This window comes from Sarcophilus harrisii, chromosome 3, assembly GCF_902635505.1.
Source record: "Sarcophilus harrisii chromosome 3, mSarHar1.11, whole genome shotgun sequence".
NCBI lineage: Eukaryota > Metazoa > Chordata > Mammalia > Dasyuromorphia > Dasyuridae > Sarcophilus > Sarcophilus harrisii.
Genome location: NC_045428.1, coordinates 460,565,638 through 460,582,071, shown reverse-complemented (window position 1 = coordinate 460,582,071; position 16,434 = coordinate 460,565,638). Strand labels below are relative to the sequence as shown.

The 16,434-nt window shown below is 40.2% G+C and overlaps 1 protein-coding gene across 2 annotated transcripts in view; it reads left to right on the top strand.

The window, feature by feature from the left end:
- Window positions 1-16,434, top strand: part of PKNOX2 (PBX/knotted 1 homeobox 2) — a 355,675-nt gene that overhangs the window by 93,799 nt on the left and 245,442 nt on the right. For both annotated transcript variants that reach the window (XM_031960947.1, XM_031960946.1), the window contains exon 2: window positions 2,184-2,253. The gene's annotated coding sequence lies outside the window, so the exon portion shown is untranslated. The remainder of the gene's footprint in view (window positions 1-2,183; window positions 2,254-16,434) is intronic.

Here is a 16,434-nt window from a genome sequence, read left to right as displayed (position 1 = left end):
TTCTCTTTCTGGACCTCTGCTTTGGTGGAGGGAGAGTGTTCGTGTGTTCCAGGTACCTTTCTGAGGCTACAGGATTGGCAGCCCCAGCATTTTTGCTTCCTTTATTCAGAACCCCTGGTTTGAGATCTTGTGGAGGTTGGGTGATAAGGTGAGCAAAGACTAGTTATTTGTTTAAAAAAAAAGAGCAATAGTAAAAGTACTAGTTTCTGACTCTGTCTTGAGCTACCTTTCTAAAGCCTCTAGTCCATCTTTGATACCATTTTACTGGTAGCAAAATTGAGTCCCAGATCCAACAGGCTTAGAGCTCAAGTTAGGGCTAGAACTGTCTTTTGATTGACCTGCATTCTCTTAGCTATATTCCTGACTGTATTCTTAACAATGCTATAGTTTTCTGAACCTTGACAATTTGCCTCACTGTGCTGCCTGGTGTTTTATTAGAATATCTATGCCTAGGAACATTTTTCTTCCCCACTTTGCTGAATTACTGTTCATCCCCTAAAGGCCAAATGAAATTCCACTTCGTTCAAGATGCTTTTCCTGATTCTCCCAGGTGGTAATGACCTTCTTGTCCAAAGTTGTACTTTGCTTACACCAAACTTATATACATTCAAATGGAAGTAATGTAAGGTGGTGTCTGGCCTTCTGAATTAGTCCTGGATCCCATGAATCTGGGTTCAAATTTGAGGTCTGCCACTTATTAGATATGTGACCTTAAACTCTCTGAGCGTTACTTTCTACATTTGTAAGATGTGATTAATGTTATTTAGATATACTTCATAGAGTTGTTCTTTGCTATACAATACTATGAAAATGTGAGTTATTTTTATCTTGATTATGTATTATTTTGTATTTATATCTATTGGTATCTATGTCATCCCTATCCCTTCAAATTATAAATTACTGAAAAACAAGGAGGAAAGACTATTTCTTATCTAAACTTTCTATATCTCCTAGAAAGCAGCATTGTGATTTCTGTAGTTTTAAGTATTGAATAAATGCTTGCTGAGTTGAATTGCTGGCTGAAATCTGTTTTTACCCAGAAGCCATAATTAATCAGTGGAGATTGTAGGGGGAGGGGGAAGGTTCAGACTGGTTGATGGTGATAAAGGCAGAGTTATCTTTCATTTTGCCACTTCTTTGCCAAAAAACTTTCAATGGCTTCAATTTCCAGGTTCTCCTTATTCTTGCTCACTCTTTTTATTCAGTGTCAATTCCTGCTATGACCCAAAATATACTTGATTCTAAGCTTCTCACTGTCCATGCCTTTGTGCCTTTGCTTATTCTGTGCTTTCTGTTTGGAATGCCTTCACTTTTTTTCCTTCACCTATCTATTTTTTCCTTTATCCACCTATTTTTCATCTTTTAAAGCATAGTTCAAATCTCACCCTCTTAATGAAGTCTGCCTTAATTGGTTCAACTTCTATTTCTCTTGTTTCAGAATTCCCTAAATTTAAGGGAATTTTGTACCAAAAAAAATTTAGGATTTTATTATATATTGCCATAAGCCATTCGTTGTGCCCCATATAGTCCCAATGAAATTGTAAGCATTTGGAAGTGATCATTTTAGACTTTTGATCTCATCTCCTGCAATGCTGAGCACAACTGAAGTTTTAATACTTATTCTTTTCTTCTGTTTGACCCCAGAAAAGGTCTATGCCATTAATTTGTTTGCCTTCTGATCATTTGATATTGTTTAATAGCAATAAACTCTTTCCTTTCCAGGATCTTTGTAGAGGGATGATAAAATTTGCATAGAAAGGAGGAAACTGAGGTGCAAAATAAATGAAAGACAAGAGCTGAAGAGGATTTGATAGTAATCCTGATTCCTAGTTCCTAACTAATTATCAGTGACTATTTTCAGTTTCTCAATAAATAGATTTTTTTTTCCCCACTTAGTTCTGTGGATGATCTGAGCCAGGGCTTCTTAAACTTTTTCCATTTGTGACTCCTTTTCCACTCAAGAAATTTTGATGTGACCCAGGTATATAAAATAGGTATACAAATCAAACATTTACTGATAATAAATCATAATTTCACAACCCCCACATTTGACCCCATATGGGGTCACAACTCACAGTTTAAAACTCCATTCCATACCATATCTGCCCTCTTGGGCCCATTCCCACTCTGACTCCTGGCATGATAGCACATAGTCTATAAAGATATTCTCTTTCTTTTGGCAGGTGATGTGTGTGGCTGGGTCCTGAAGCTTTCTATCTTCTATGTCACTTGCCAGAAAAGAGGCCCTGAACTGTAAGTAACTTTGACTGGCATCTTCTTCTCGGTCTCAATGAGGTGACAGGTTAAAGGCCAGCTAGGGAACCCGATCTTCTTGCATGAGCCCTGATGAAAAAGAAACATGCAACATGGAGCTGATCAGAATGTAGAAGACAGTGGAAATCTAATTAGATTATGTCTGAATGTGACAAAAGAGCCCTGTAATATGACATCCTACTTAATTAGGTCTTATTGATTGTGCATTAAGATGGACTTCATGGGTTACCATGTAATGAGTACAGGAGAGGGAGGCTCCCTGCACCTCAAGAGCAGAGCCGAGACACAGCAGCCGAGTTGGAATTATGCTGAGTGGAGGGGGTTACAAATCTGTAGTTTGTAGACATTTTCTATTCTCCCTGTTTCTGAGAGGCTGAGTGGGTGACCTTGGGAGCCACATCTCCCAAGGCTTCATGGATCTGGACCATGGATCTCTGCCCTTCTCTCCTCCCGCCCCCATACCAACCTGGAATGCCCTCCTTGCTTGATTTCAACTGAAATCCTATCCATTCTTCTGGCCTCAGCTCAAATACCACCTCCTTCCTGAATTACTCCTGCTAGAAGTGATCTTTTCCTTTTCTGTACCCTTAGTATTTATTATCTATAATACTCATGTTGTAGATTATATATACATATACACACACTATAGATAGATATAGATTTTTATATAGATGTACTTATAGATTGTTTTTTTGTTTTGGTTATTTTTATATGGGTTCTTATCCTATCTACTGTATTACAAACTTTAGGAGGCAGCGCCCCGGGTCTCATCCATCTCTGTATTCCCCTAGGATGCTTGGGACACAGCAAGTGCTCAATAAATGTTTGTGGAATGAATGAATGAATGAATGGGCTCTTTCGGCGCCTCCTCTGCCCACCTTCTGGGGGGACTGGCGCGTCGCTGATGTGAGCTCCTTGGCTTTGATAGTACATTGGCTTCCAACCAGTCCGTGGAATTATAAATGATTAACCGTTATCAGCGCATATCTTCACCTCTGTGTAAAAATAGATTGACTGTAATGAGTATTTGAATAAATCATAAGAATGGCTGACCTGCTATCTCTCTAACATCCTGCAGATGACTGCTCAGTGAGCAAGCAGGGCGCCCGGCCTCCCCACCTAATGGCTTACTGTTTTCTGCATTTGCCCAAGGGTTCCTGCTGCCCAGACACCTCCAGCCAGCTGCTGGTGTAGGGGAGTGGTCAGACGAGTGCATTGGGGGTGGGAAGAGGAAGGTAACCACCCCCCTCCTATGTCCTGTTCCAGGAAAGCCTGCCCAGGAGACCGAGAATGGAAAGGGAGAGTGGGGGCGGAAAGAAAATGACCTTTGCAAGAATCGATGTCTCCTCGCACCGGAGGTTAGAGGGACCTCATAAGTCAAGTCAAGTATGAGAGGAACAAGCTGAGCGTGAACCTTAATGGCCGTGCTTAAGAAAGGAGGGTGCGGACGGAGGATTAGAAGTTCCTCTCTGTCTGGGCTCTGATTCCAGTTGCAGGGATCCCCCTGGGTCCCCACTCCAGGGAAGCCCCGGACTTCAGATGACCACCCTTGGGACAGCTCCTGAGGGGAGGCATGGGGGGCAGGCTGCCAGAACCTTCTGGCTGTGCTTGGGAAGGGGATCTGATTTGTTTTCTTGTGGCCTCTGTTCCCAATCAGGTTTAAGTTTTTCTTTTCCCTCAAGGAGGATTTTGTCAAAATTTGCTACCCTAAGGCAGCAAAGAAAGACCTGAGGTTTACTTTGACTTCCTTCAGTCTTCTGGCTTATTAGCATTACTGACTGGCTTCCTGGCTAGTAGGAGAAGAAAGGAAAGGAAGGGCAATATAGAGGTAGCAGAGAAAAGAAATTCAAGTTAGAAAAAGGAGTGAATATGGGATTCTGTGCTTAGAAGAAGTGGAATTTTTGAAGAAATCCATAAAGTCAACATTTTTACTCCCTTCCATTCAGCTGATTGCTTACCATAAACTCAGCACTATGCCAGGGACTAAGCACTATGAAACTTGGTTATTGTCTCTAGAAAGAATTTAGAAATCGTTTGTATTGATCTCAGGATTCAGAAAAGCAAGCCCTAGTTTCTGAACATCTCCCTGAGTTAGAGTATAGGGAAGTGGGCCTGGGATGAACTAAAACTTTATAGAATATAGCCAGGGCATCTTGGAGTATTTAAAAGGACAAGGCCTAAATTATCAAAGTGCCCTGAAACTCCTGAGTGAAGGTCCCAGCATTATAAAGTCTGTTGAAAGAGACTTTTGAGGATCTATTAGACCAACCTGACATCTTATATAGGATTCCCTGATATAGTATCCCTAAAATAACTGGGTGGTGGAGGGGATCCTTTAGTATTGAACCTCTCCTACGCAAATTATCTTGTTAGAATTTTTTTCTGAAGAATGAATATGTAGGTCTGTGACCTACAGCTTAGAATTCCAAATTGTAAAGGCAGCATGAATTTCTGGAATCTCATTAGAAACAAGTAGTGTTAAAACTATGTTCTCCAGGAGCAAATCCCCTCAGTTCCATTCTGAGGTCCCATCAAACTATCAGTGCTCCCTATGGTGATCAGTTTTTAGGTTTCAGCCAAGGACTGGGAATAAGGAAATGAAAAGCAGTGTGTTGGGGAATATAGGGTCTAGTCTCAGCTCTGAGGTTACTTTGCTGTGAGATCCTTTGTCAGGTCTCCCTGTATTATTCAGGAATAGGTTGGACCAGATGTTTTCTGATTCTCCTGTCTCTGAGATTGATTCTATGGGATTTCATGTTTTTGTACAAATCACCTCCTTTTCTGTACCTGAGAAATGAGGAAGTTAGACTAGATGATCTCTAATGTGTCTTCCAACATTGACATTGTATGGTTTAATCACATAGAAAGATGATGGTGACTTATTTGGATACATCTGGAGGGACAGACAATAACACAGAGGCCATTTCAATGCCTGAGCCTGACCCCTTCCTACCACCCAATAAAGAAATAGCCTTGTTGGGAAATAAAGACATTCACTAAGGTGCTCTTCACATACAAAGCAAAAATTCTGTGTACCATGTGTCAAAATTCATTCATAAACTGTTGATATTTTAATAATCCATATTAGCATCTTGTCCTTAAACAAAATATTGAATAAGCAATACAGGACCAGAGGAGTAGCCCAGGTGCCAAGCCATGCAGAAACTGGAATCCTGGACAATTTTCTGAGGCAGTGCCCCTCTTTCAGACCTGGAGTCTGTCTCTGCCCCTAAATCTGATATTAGTTCAGATTTATAAAAATGGTTTATAGTTATACCACACTTTCATGGACATTATCTATCTTATTCAATCCTCATAAGAATCACATTCAGGTAGGTTGGGCAAATATGATTATCCTCATTTTACAGATAAGGAAAACTAGGCTAAGACAAGAGTAAGTGACTTATCAAAGTTATATCTAGTAGAAAATCAAAATTTGAATACAGGGCTTCTAATTTCCAAGTTGAGAGCTCTTTCTCTGGGGAAATGGATTCAGAATCACGGTGGATTCGAAAATAAACAGGGAATTTCTGTCTTCTTCTGGATTTCAGTCAGCAGCTAATCACATCCATGTCTAAGTTGTATCGTGGCCATTAAGGAAAGGAGTCTGGTCTGTTTTACTTTACTAAATTTAAGTTGTCCTTTAGTTAACTTTAAATCCCATCATTTTTCCAAGGAAGGAACCTTGGAAAATATTAGGAATATTTAAAGAAAGAGCCTATGGGATGTTTCACATATCGGACCAATACCTTGAATCTCCCTAATAAAATAACATTTTTTCCCCTATTAGCTCTAGGGGCAGCTAGGTGGCTCAGTGGCCAGAGTGCCCTGCCTGGAGTTGGGAAGACCTGAGTTCAATTGTGGCTGGAAAACTTACTAGCTGTGTGGCCCTAGGCAAGTGACTTAACCCTGTTTGCCTCACTTTCCTAATCTGTAAAATGAGCTGGAGAAGGAAATAGTGAAGTACTCTAGTATTTTTGCCCAAAACCCCAAAAAAGGGGTTTTGAAGAGATAACATAACCGAGTAACAACAATCTTTATTTTTTTTTCCACTTAGATTAGTAGTCTACCTGAAATCAGCCCCACAATGAGCTCAAAAGAGTTTTGGCAACAAGCTTAAAGGAAATTGGATAAGTCAAGGTGTAATTGAAAGAATGCTGTATTTGGAGTCAGAGTGCCCAAGTTCAAATCCCACATTTGTTATTTAACAGTTGTATGATAAGTTGTATATATATATATATTAAAATTTCCTGTGCCTCAGTGTTCTTCTCTATAAAATGGGAGTGTTGGACTAGATGAACTCCAAGGTCTTTTCCAACTTTAAATCTATGATTCTACCTTTTTCCCTATTTGGGCTATGGGATGAGTTTTTAGAGTGAGCTCTGAAATGTATGTTCACTTAGAGGGAGGGAAGGAGAAAGAGGGGTAGAGAAAGTGAATAGAAATAGAAATAGAAATACAGCCTTAGCTAGTCCTCTTCTTCCCATAGCACCAGATGAGCTCTTCTCACCCTTTTTCTATCCATCTCCAGCCCACTCCCTTTCCCCCTTCCCCCTGGTTCCTTGGTCTAGACTGAGAGGTCCTTGCATATGTGGGCTAGACTCTTGGTTGGTCCATCTTAATTGGCATGATTTAATGGAGTCTATGGCGGATTCAGATTTATATGGCATTCTAAGCTGCAAATCTGCTTCCTAAATGCAGAATTTTTGTGGAGTGGTAAAAAATAATGGCCGTTCTGTGAATCCTGCCTCCAGAGCTAGGAGATTGCAATTTACATTATGCAAATAGACATTATGCAATCAAGGCACTTTAGCAGGAATCTGGCTGAGGAGTAGCTGCTGATGAGATAAGCTGAGGTCTGCAGCCCCCCAACTCAAGGGGTTCTGGGAGCTTGGAGGGATCATTTATTAAATGGGTTGGGGGAAGGGGAAGGGAAAGGGGTCTATTCAACTGGCCCAAGGAGACAGAATAGAGCCTGTCCAGAGATGAATGGATCTTGGGAACTGTGGCTGCCACTCTCTCAATTAATGGCTTTGTTTAATCATACCCCCTGTCCAGAGGAGTATTGTCTTACGGATAATTTCGTTTGCCTAACGAGATTTTGCTAATTAAATCTCCTTTCGGTTGGTGTGACTCTGCCTGCAGGAGAGAGGGGTCTGTTTGTGGAGCCTTCCCTCTCCCCAGCTGCTTCCCTAAACCTTTCTGGGAAGGGAGGGAAAGGGAAGGGAGGGGAGATCTGCTTTGGCTCCAACATGGCTGGGCTGAGAGGTGCTGGAAGGTTTTGTAGTCAGGGTTTGGAAAATGTCAGGGTGTTTCCACCGCCCCACTGTGATCTGGAGAAAGAGCAACAGAGTTGAAGTTGGAGGATTTGTTGTTGAACCCTGCTTTACCTACCTACCTCTGACCTCACTTCCGGTTTCCTTGTCGGTATGAGTGATTTAGATTAAATTACCTCTAAAACACCTTATAGTTCCAAATCCCATTACCTCCTACCATCCTATTGCTTGTGACCTTATCTCCACAGCTTCCCCCACCCCCTTGGAAACCTAGGGGCCTAAGGGTTCCAAGTCAAACTCTACACATTGTCCCCCAAAACTCCTGCCGGAACCCTTCCTCCCAAATCCTTTCCAATGCTACCATAATGACCTTTAGTGATAAACCCATCAACTAAAAATAAAGAAAAGCTAGCCTTTTCTGCCTCTAGCCAACAGGGCTCCTCTTGCAGGTGGAGAAGGTAGTGATTTTCTTTTAACCTAGGATCCTGGAAGCCTCAGGAAATCTGAGGCTCTCTGTAGTTGTAGATAACCAGTGAGTCTCCTTTCATCTTTCCCTATGCACAATCTAATTCTTTATTTTATAAATGAGGAGGCTGAAGGTCCAGGGAAGCAAGTAATACTTCCCTGAGGATGAAAGCACAATTACCTCCGAAGGTTAGAGAGCATTTACCTAGTGATCTAAAATTCACATTCTGGGGATTTATCCAGTTAGGCTAGAAGAAAGTCCTTAATGCTTTCCAATTCAGCCCCAATGCTACCATCCCACTTGTCTTGTAATGAAATGTTAGGAAGAAGTCACTTCTGCCTTGATGTGTGTCTACATGGGATGTGAGTGAGCTCTCGAGGTTCCCACAATAGTGGCTTTATTATCTGGATTCTTTAAGGCTAGAACTGGGGAAGTTGAGAGATAGAAGAGTCTACATTCCATGGTTTGAGAGAGGTGAGAAACCAGATCTGGGAGAAAATGAATTTATATCTCTACGTCCCTAGGTTAAGATTATATCTCAACTTCACTAATTTCAGGGTCTGAATATAATTCATGCCATGAATATGTTTTGGGAATGTTAGAGGATGAAAGAAAAGAGAGGGATAAGGAAATTGTTTTAAAGGGACATCTTAGATCATTTTCACTCTTTTCTTCCTGATTGCCTTTTTCTGATGGTCTCCTCTGGATTTAGACTTAGCTATGTAAGCTCTCCTTTAAATTTATTCTCCTAAGTAGTTTGGAACTATGCTCAAAAAGTTATCAAACTGTGCATACCCTGTGATCCAGCAGTGTTACTACTGGGATTATATCCCAAAGAGATTATAAAGAAGGGAAAGGGACCTGTATGTGCACGAATGTTTGTGGCAGCCCTTTTTGTAGTGGCTAGAAACTGGAAACTGAATGGATGTCCATCAGTTGGAGAATGGCTGAATAAATTGTGGTATATGAAAATTATGGAATATTACTGTTCTGTAAGAAATGACCAACAGGATGATTTCAGAAAGGCCTGGAGAGACTTACACGAACTGATGCTGAGTGAAATGAGCAGGACCAGGAGATCATTATATACTTCAACAACAATACTAGATGATGACCAGTTCTGATGGATCAGGCCATCCTCAGCAACGAGATCAACCAAATCATTTCTAATGGAGCAGTAATGAACTGAACTAGCTATGCCCAGAAAAAGAACTCTGGGAGATGACTAAAAACCATTACATTGAATTCCCAATCCCTATATTTATGCACACATGCATTTTTGATTTCCTTCACAAGCTAATTGTACAATAATTCAGAGTCTGATTCTTTTTGTACAGCAAAATAATGTTTTGGTCATGTATACTTATTGTGTATCTAAGTTATATTTTAATATATTTAACATCTACTGGTCATCCTGCCATTTAGGGGAGGGGGTGGGGGGGGGTAAGAGGTGAAAAATTGGAACAAGAGGTTTGGCAATTGTTAATGCTGTAAAGTTACCCATGTATATATCCTGTAAATAAAAGGCTATTAAATAAAAAAAATTAAAAAAAAAGAGAAGTAAAAAAAAAAAAATTTATTCTCCTAATTAAAACTATCACTGGCAGGCTGAGCCCTACTATTACTTCCAGCTTCTAGAAATAACACTGTGGACAGCTAGCTATCTTGTTTATACTAATCTAAAAGCCCCTACTACTGAGTTTCTCCTTAAAAATCCAGCAATAGACCTGGATAGTTCTTTAGTAAGAGCATTTAATTTAAATGGCATACTAAGGATACTAGTTACAAAGCATTTCCCAACAAACGTGGGGCATTCTTTTCTTTTTTTTTCTTTTTTTTTTTTTATTATAGTAACTTTTTATTGACAGAACCCAAGCCAGGGTAATTTTTTAAAACATTATCCCTTGCACTCACTTCTGTTCCGATTTTTCCCTCCCACCCTCCACCCCCTCCCCTAGATGGCAAGCAGTCCTATATATGTTGAATATGTCCTAGTATATCCTAGATACAATGTATGTGTGCAGATCCAAACAGTTTTCTTGTTGCACAGGGAGAATTGGATTCAGAAGGTAGAAATAACCCGGGAAGAAAAACAAAAATGCAAACAATTTACATTCATTTCCCAGTGTTCCTTCTCTGGGTGTAGCTGATTCTGTCCATCATTGATCAATTGAAACTGAATTAGGTCTCTTTGTCAAAGAAATCCACTTCCATCAGATTCCATCTTCATACAGTATCGTTGTTGATGTATATAATGATCTCCTGGTTCTGCTCATTTCATTTAGCATCAGTTCATGTAAGTCTCTCCAAGCCTCTCTGTATTCATCCTGTCGTCATTTCTTACAGAACAATAATATTCCATAACATTCATATACCACAATTTGCCCAACCATTCTCCAGTTGATGGGCATCCACTCAGTTTCCAGCTTCTAGCCACTACAAACAGGGCTGCCACAAACATTTTGGCACATACTGGTCCCTTTCCCTTCTTTAGTATCTCCTTGGGATATAAGCCCAGTAGAAACACTGCTGGATCAAAGGGTATGCACAGTTTGATAACTTTTTGGGCATAATTCCAGATTGCTCTCCAGAATGGTTGGATTCGTTCACAGCTCCACCAGCAGTGTATCAGTGTCGTGGGGCATTCTTTTCAACAAATATATTCAGAATCCATTAGGGGAAGAGTAGGTATGAACTTAAAGTAAAATGTCAATAAGACACATGAACAAAGCCAACATGATCAGACAAGTCCAGAACTTTAGGACCTAGATATCCTTTCTTTTTCCAGAGGATCTTCAAGAAGTTCACTGTAGGATCTGGAACTAATAAATGGGGGAATCATTCTGTTCTAGCTCCATTGCTAGGTTAGTCTGACTCCTTTTAGGGCATCGCGTTTAGTCTATAGGATTTGTTGCTCTCAGAATAATGTCTTTGACTGAACAGGTCATTTTGTTGCTAATCCAGACCAAATAGAATGATTGGCCATAGAACTACGACAGGCTGGACTGGGCTTGGGCAGGCTATTTGGCTGCTAGGTCTTCCCATGGTAGGGAGCCTTTGCTGAGGGGTGGATCTATTGGACTCCCTAGGCTCACCCTTTTTATGAGTAGCTATAGCTTTACCACTTTCAGCCACTCACCCAGCTAGAGTTCTCTTAAGCTAGATTGTTACTATGTTCTCTGAGGGAAAGGGATGGGGGAATGTGAAAATTCATTGGTCTTCAGCATCTGAAACTCAATCAGTTGGGAAAGCTTTCCATATAAGCACTTCTTAGTTGCAGAGATGCTTCCTAGGAGAGCAGGAAAGTCAAATGGACCCATATTCATTTCAAGTCAGTTGGCCGTATATTTTATGAGAGCAGAGACAGGTTTGGGCAATTTCTGCCATTAATTGGGGCAGGGATCAAAGTTATATGGACAGGGATAGGAATCTGGTCATTATTGACCCCTACAGTGAACAAGCCATTCCCAGATATTTAAATAAATGTCTTGCCTAGAATAGCTCCAGCTGGCTAATAATCAGCTGTTATCCCACCCTACTGACTCCCCCCTTCCTCAGAAGGAGCTTGGCTTGCCCACCTGCTTGCCTGCTGCTCCCTGGGCCCCTCCTGGTTCTTCCAACGTCTGCTCTAGGCCTCTCCTCCCATTTTGGCCCCTCCCTGGCGCATCTTCCAGGAGCCTGCAGGCAGCTCCAGCAAATGCCATGGGGTTGGGAAGCTTTTCATTATCGGATGCACTGAACCTATTTGTGAGTGTTTTGCAAAGTGTTTAATCCAAGGTGTTCCCTCAATTAAATTAGTGCAAACATCTGTGTCCCACATCCACCTCTATTTGCATTCTGTGCCATTTGTTACAGCGGGAAATTGGAAGGCACCTTAGGAATACTTAGGACCAAATTAGGACTAGGTTGGGATGGGAGGGGGAAGCAAGGGAAGGGGGTGTTTTGTAGTTCCACTAGGCAGATCTACCTCCTGGGCAGCCTGGAACTGACAAGAAAATGTAGAAAAACAAGCTAAACATTATTATGGCACTTTTCCCCCTACCCTTCTCCCTCCTCCCCCTACACTGTTGGGGAATTGAGTGATCTGAGCTTTAGGATGACCATCCCCCAAGAGGAAAGACTCTCCTAGGAATGGTTCTGATCCATGTGATGGAGAAAGAGGAGGAGGAGGACAAAGAGAAGGCCAGATAAACATCCCATTCTTTCCTATGGAAGAATTTCTGATGTAGAAGTTCCTCTTTGTTCTCTCCTAATTACTTCTGCCTCTTAACCCCCCATACATATAAAAAGATCATGGGATGTCTCTCCAGAAATCTCTAAGAGATGGTGGATACTGTCTACTCTGAATCTTCTCTAAAATAGAGACTGATGGGATGTGGCGTTCTTTCCCTCCCATCCCTCCCAGTTGAGGTCCCAGATAGAAAAAAAAAAAACATTGGTTTAGATGTGGTTTCATGTCAATGTACCAGGCCTGAGCCCTGGTTTCACCTTCAACTTCTTAGGTCAAAGTTTCCTTTTCTGTAATGGGGAGTCACCTTGTTCTCACCGAGATAGAAGACAACCAAAAATGAGTGTTTTCCAAATAACAATACATTATAATTGCATGACTCTTTCTACTAGCACTTTCACAATCAGTATTTAATTTGGTCTTCCAAATAACGGTGCAAAGCAGAGAGCAGATAGGATTATCCTTTTATAGATGAGAAACCCATATAGATTAAATGGGTTTCCTAGGATTGTATAGTTAGTAAATATAAGAGCTGGGATTTGTGCTTTCTGAACCTTGGTGAGAGCCATGCTGTTTCCAGAGCGGTGGAGAGCTCCTAAGAGTCCTCATTCTGTTTTGGACAACTTGGTTGGCACTCCTGTTGCTTTTCTTAGCCTCCTGCTCAGCACACTCCGGGCTTATTGCCAAGGGTCACCGTCCCTCACAAAGTCCTCCACTCTGGTCTCCCTGTTTCAGGTTTCTGGCTACTTTCCCAAACAGTTTATAAGACCTAGGATTCCCGGGGCTCCTCAGCTCAGACTGGTTTACCAGTGGGAGAGGCAACGTGGTACAGTGGAAAGAACTCTAGAAGGGGAGTCAGGATCCCTGGCTTTCATTCCATTTGCATCACTAACTTTTTGACTGTATTGCTTTAGGAAAGTCACTTTACTGAACATTTTAGGGTAACTATAGGAGTCATTTATTCATCCCACAGATACTTACTTATATGTAAGAGAAGTAAAAAGCCACCACTGAAACGTCTTCTGATGCTGCATTATAATATAGTGATAACACTGGGTTTCTGAAGGCCCAGCAGAGCAAAAGCTCAGACGGGTCCTTCCAAAGGGGCAAAGGCTTTGAGTTCAGGATGGGCAATAAACTTAATGCCCTCTGTCTGAGAATAATCTCTAGATATAGAGCTGTCTATCCTCAAGTGGCCTTCATGTGATGAAATTTTATTAAATTTATTTTTTTACATAATAATTTTTTATTTTAAAAATACATGCAAAGATAGTTTTCAACATTCACCCTTGTAGAACACACAGCTAGTAATGTCAGATAGTAGATGGTCTTCAAGGGGGTTGTGGCTGAAATCTTATTATACTGGATTTGGTCTTTTCAATGAGGTGATTCAGGCCAGCTCCAGTGAACCTGTGATGAAAAGAGCCATCTGCAGCCAGAGAGAGGCCTATGGGGACCAAATGTGGATCACAACATAGTATTTTCACCTTTTTTGTTGTGGTTTGCTTGCCTTTTCTTTTCCCTTTCTTATTTTTTCCCTTTTTGATCTGATTTTTCTTGTGCAGTATGATAAATGTGGAAATATGTTTAGAAGAATTGCAAATGTTTATGTTTAACATATACTGGATTGCCTGCCATTTAGGGGAGGGGATGGGGGTAAGGGGGAGAAAATATGCAAGCGACAAGGGTCAATACTGTCAAATTATCCATGCATATATTTTGAAAATAAAAAAGCTTTAGAAATTAAAAAAAAAAGAATTGCACATATTTAACCTATAACGATTACTTGTTGACTAGGAAAGGAGAGAGGGGAGAAGGGAGGGAGAAAGATTTGGAACACAGAGTTTTGCAAGGGTGAATGTTGAAAACTATCTGTGCACATGTTTTGAAAATAAAAAGCTAAAAAAAAAAAGAAGAAGAAGAAAAAACTGATGGTCCTTTTAATACAGAAGAATTGCAATTTGAGTTGATAGGAGTACCCACCCTGAAGAAATTACAAGTCTATCAAGTATTGACTAATTAATTATAAGCAAGACAACATGATAGGAGTTGGAGATTCAAAGATTAAAAAAAAGACATGGTTATTGGCTCCTGGAGCTTAAGTTCTATTAGATGTTAGGAAATATTTGCCTAATGAGTAGCAATCCAGCATGGTCCTTTACCTTACTTTGTGTCTCTTTTCTTAACTCAGAACCTTAATTCAGACCTTCTGCTTTTCCAATCTAGTCTACCTCTTAACAGTAGTGCAATTTTTTTCTTTTAGGACCCCAAATTCATCTAGCTTTTCTAACATTATTTATTTTAAAATTCAAAAGATATATATATATAAATGAAGAAAGGAGGGACAGGAGGTATTTTGCTGAATTTTTGTTCCCTTGCAACTCAGATCACCTTCTGAGACCATAATATCTCCTCCTTTAGGATCTAACTCAGAAGCATCTTGGACTTCAAATTAAAATCACCCAAATGAAGCAAACATTTACTAGTCACCTCTTATTTCTGAGGAACCAGGACTGGACATGACTAGCCATTTGGAATTCCATAGCCAAACAACCTAAAATCTAGTCTAGCTTTCTATCTAGGTTAGATAATGCCTAGCTCAATTGTAGAAGTACTCTTCTATTCTATAACTTTATTGTGGAAAGATTACTTACCCTGGAAATCAGGACATGTGTTCTAATATTGACCAGTTATAGAGTCATAGGTAAATCTCCCTCCCTCCCTTAATTCTCTTTTTTAAGCCTCAGTTTCCTCAATTTCTTAGAGTGCTGATCAAACATACTTTTCACATCTCCTTTATTTTTTAGTCTGTTTCTATCACAAATACCTCAAATTCAAGATGTCCAAAGCAGATTTTTTTTTTGCCTTTTTCTAAACTCAACCTCTTTCCAATTCCCTGAGCCAAAAATCTGCCTATTGCAGTGGATCCCAACATTTTAAATTATACTCTTTTTGAACATAAAACCTTTTTATGAATTTAGGAGCTTCAAACCAGAAGTCTCAGCCTAGTTGAGAGAGACAAACACATATGGCCAGCCTTGCTGAAATTAAGAGCATTTTGTCAAAAGCATCAGTACCCTTTTGGTCACTCAAATTTGCAAACTTGTTGTTATCCTTGACTTCTGACTTTTCATATTGAAACAATTTCTAAATCTGTATTTCCTTTACAGAGTATTTCTTGAATTTGTCCCCTTCTCTTCATCCATACAGCCACCAAACTACTTCAGGTCCTCATTATCTCTCACTTCCTAATTGGTCTCCATATATCACATCCCTGCATCAAGTGCCATACTCCAGACTATTTGATTTCCCACCCTGCTGCCAAAGTGATTTTCCTAAAGTGTAGAACTAGCCATAGAGTGCTTTTCTCTTTTTTAAATGACTCTCTATTAGTTTCGTTAACAAATAGAAATTCTTCACTTATGTCTCTATATTCAAAGTACTTAGCATAGTGGCTAGCACATAGTATGCTTTTTTCCCTTTTTTCTTTGAATAATATTTTGTATCTAGTATTTATTTTAACAGTATTTTATTTTTCAAAATGCATGCAAAGAGAGTTTTCAACATTCACTTTTCCAAAACTTTGTGTTCCAAATTTTTCTACCTTTCATATAGTGATTATTGATTGATAGATCATGTGAATCTGACCCTTAGATATGAAGAATAGCTCAGATTGTCTTTCTTGGGGTGTGTTTTATCAAAGAAAAGCTAGGGAGCTTTTGGGAAATAGCTCAGGCACTGTGACTAGGGGAGAAGAAGAGATATAAGTTCTTTTCATTGTCACTTCTGATTTTTCAATGTGAGCACTTGTCACTTGTCTTAGGATAAGAAGGGACTTTAGAAATTATCTAGACCAATCTAGCTTATTTTATAGATGAAGATCACACAGGTAGGTTAAATAGTAAGTAACAGAACTAGAATTCAAGCCCAGATCTGCTTGCACCAAATCCAGTTTCCACAATGCAATGCTGCCACTGGCTTTATTTGGGGGTATAGATCATAGGATATATTCAGAACAATAACTAGCACTCTCCACTTGGTGTACCAGAGTGAAATTACTCCTTCAAGACAGAATGCTGGCTCCCTGACATAGGATGTCCTGGCATGGGATGTCCAACCCACTGTAAGTCCCTAATATTCCTTCACTATCAAAAGGCAAATTCCCCATTGCTCTCTAGGAATATGGTCCC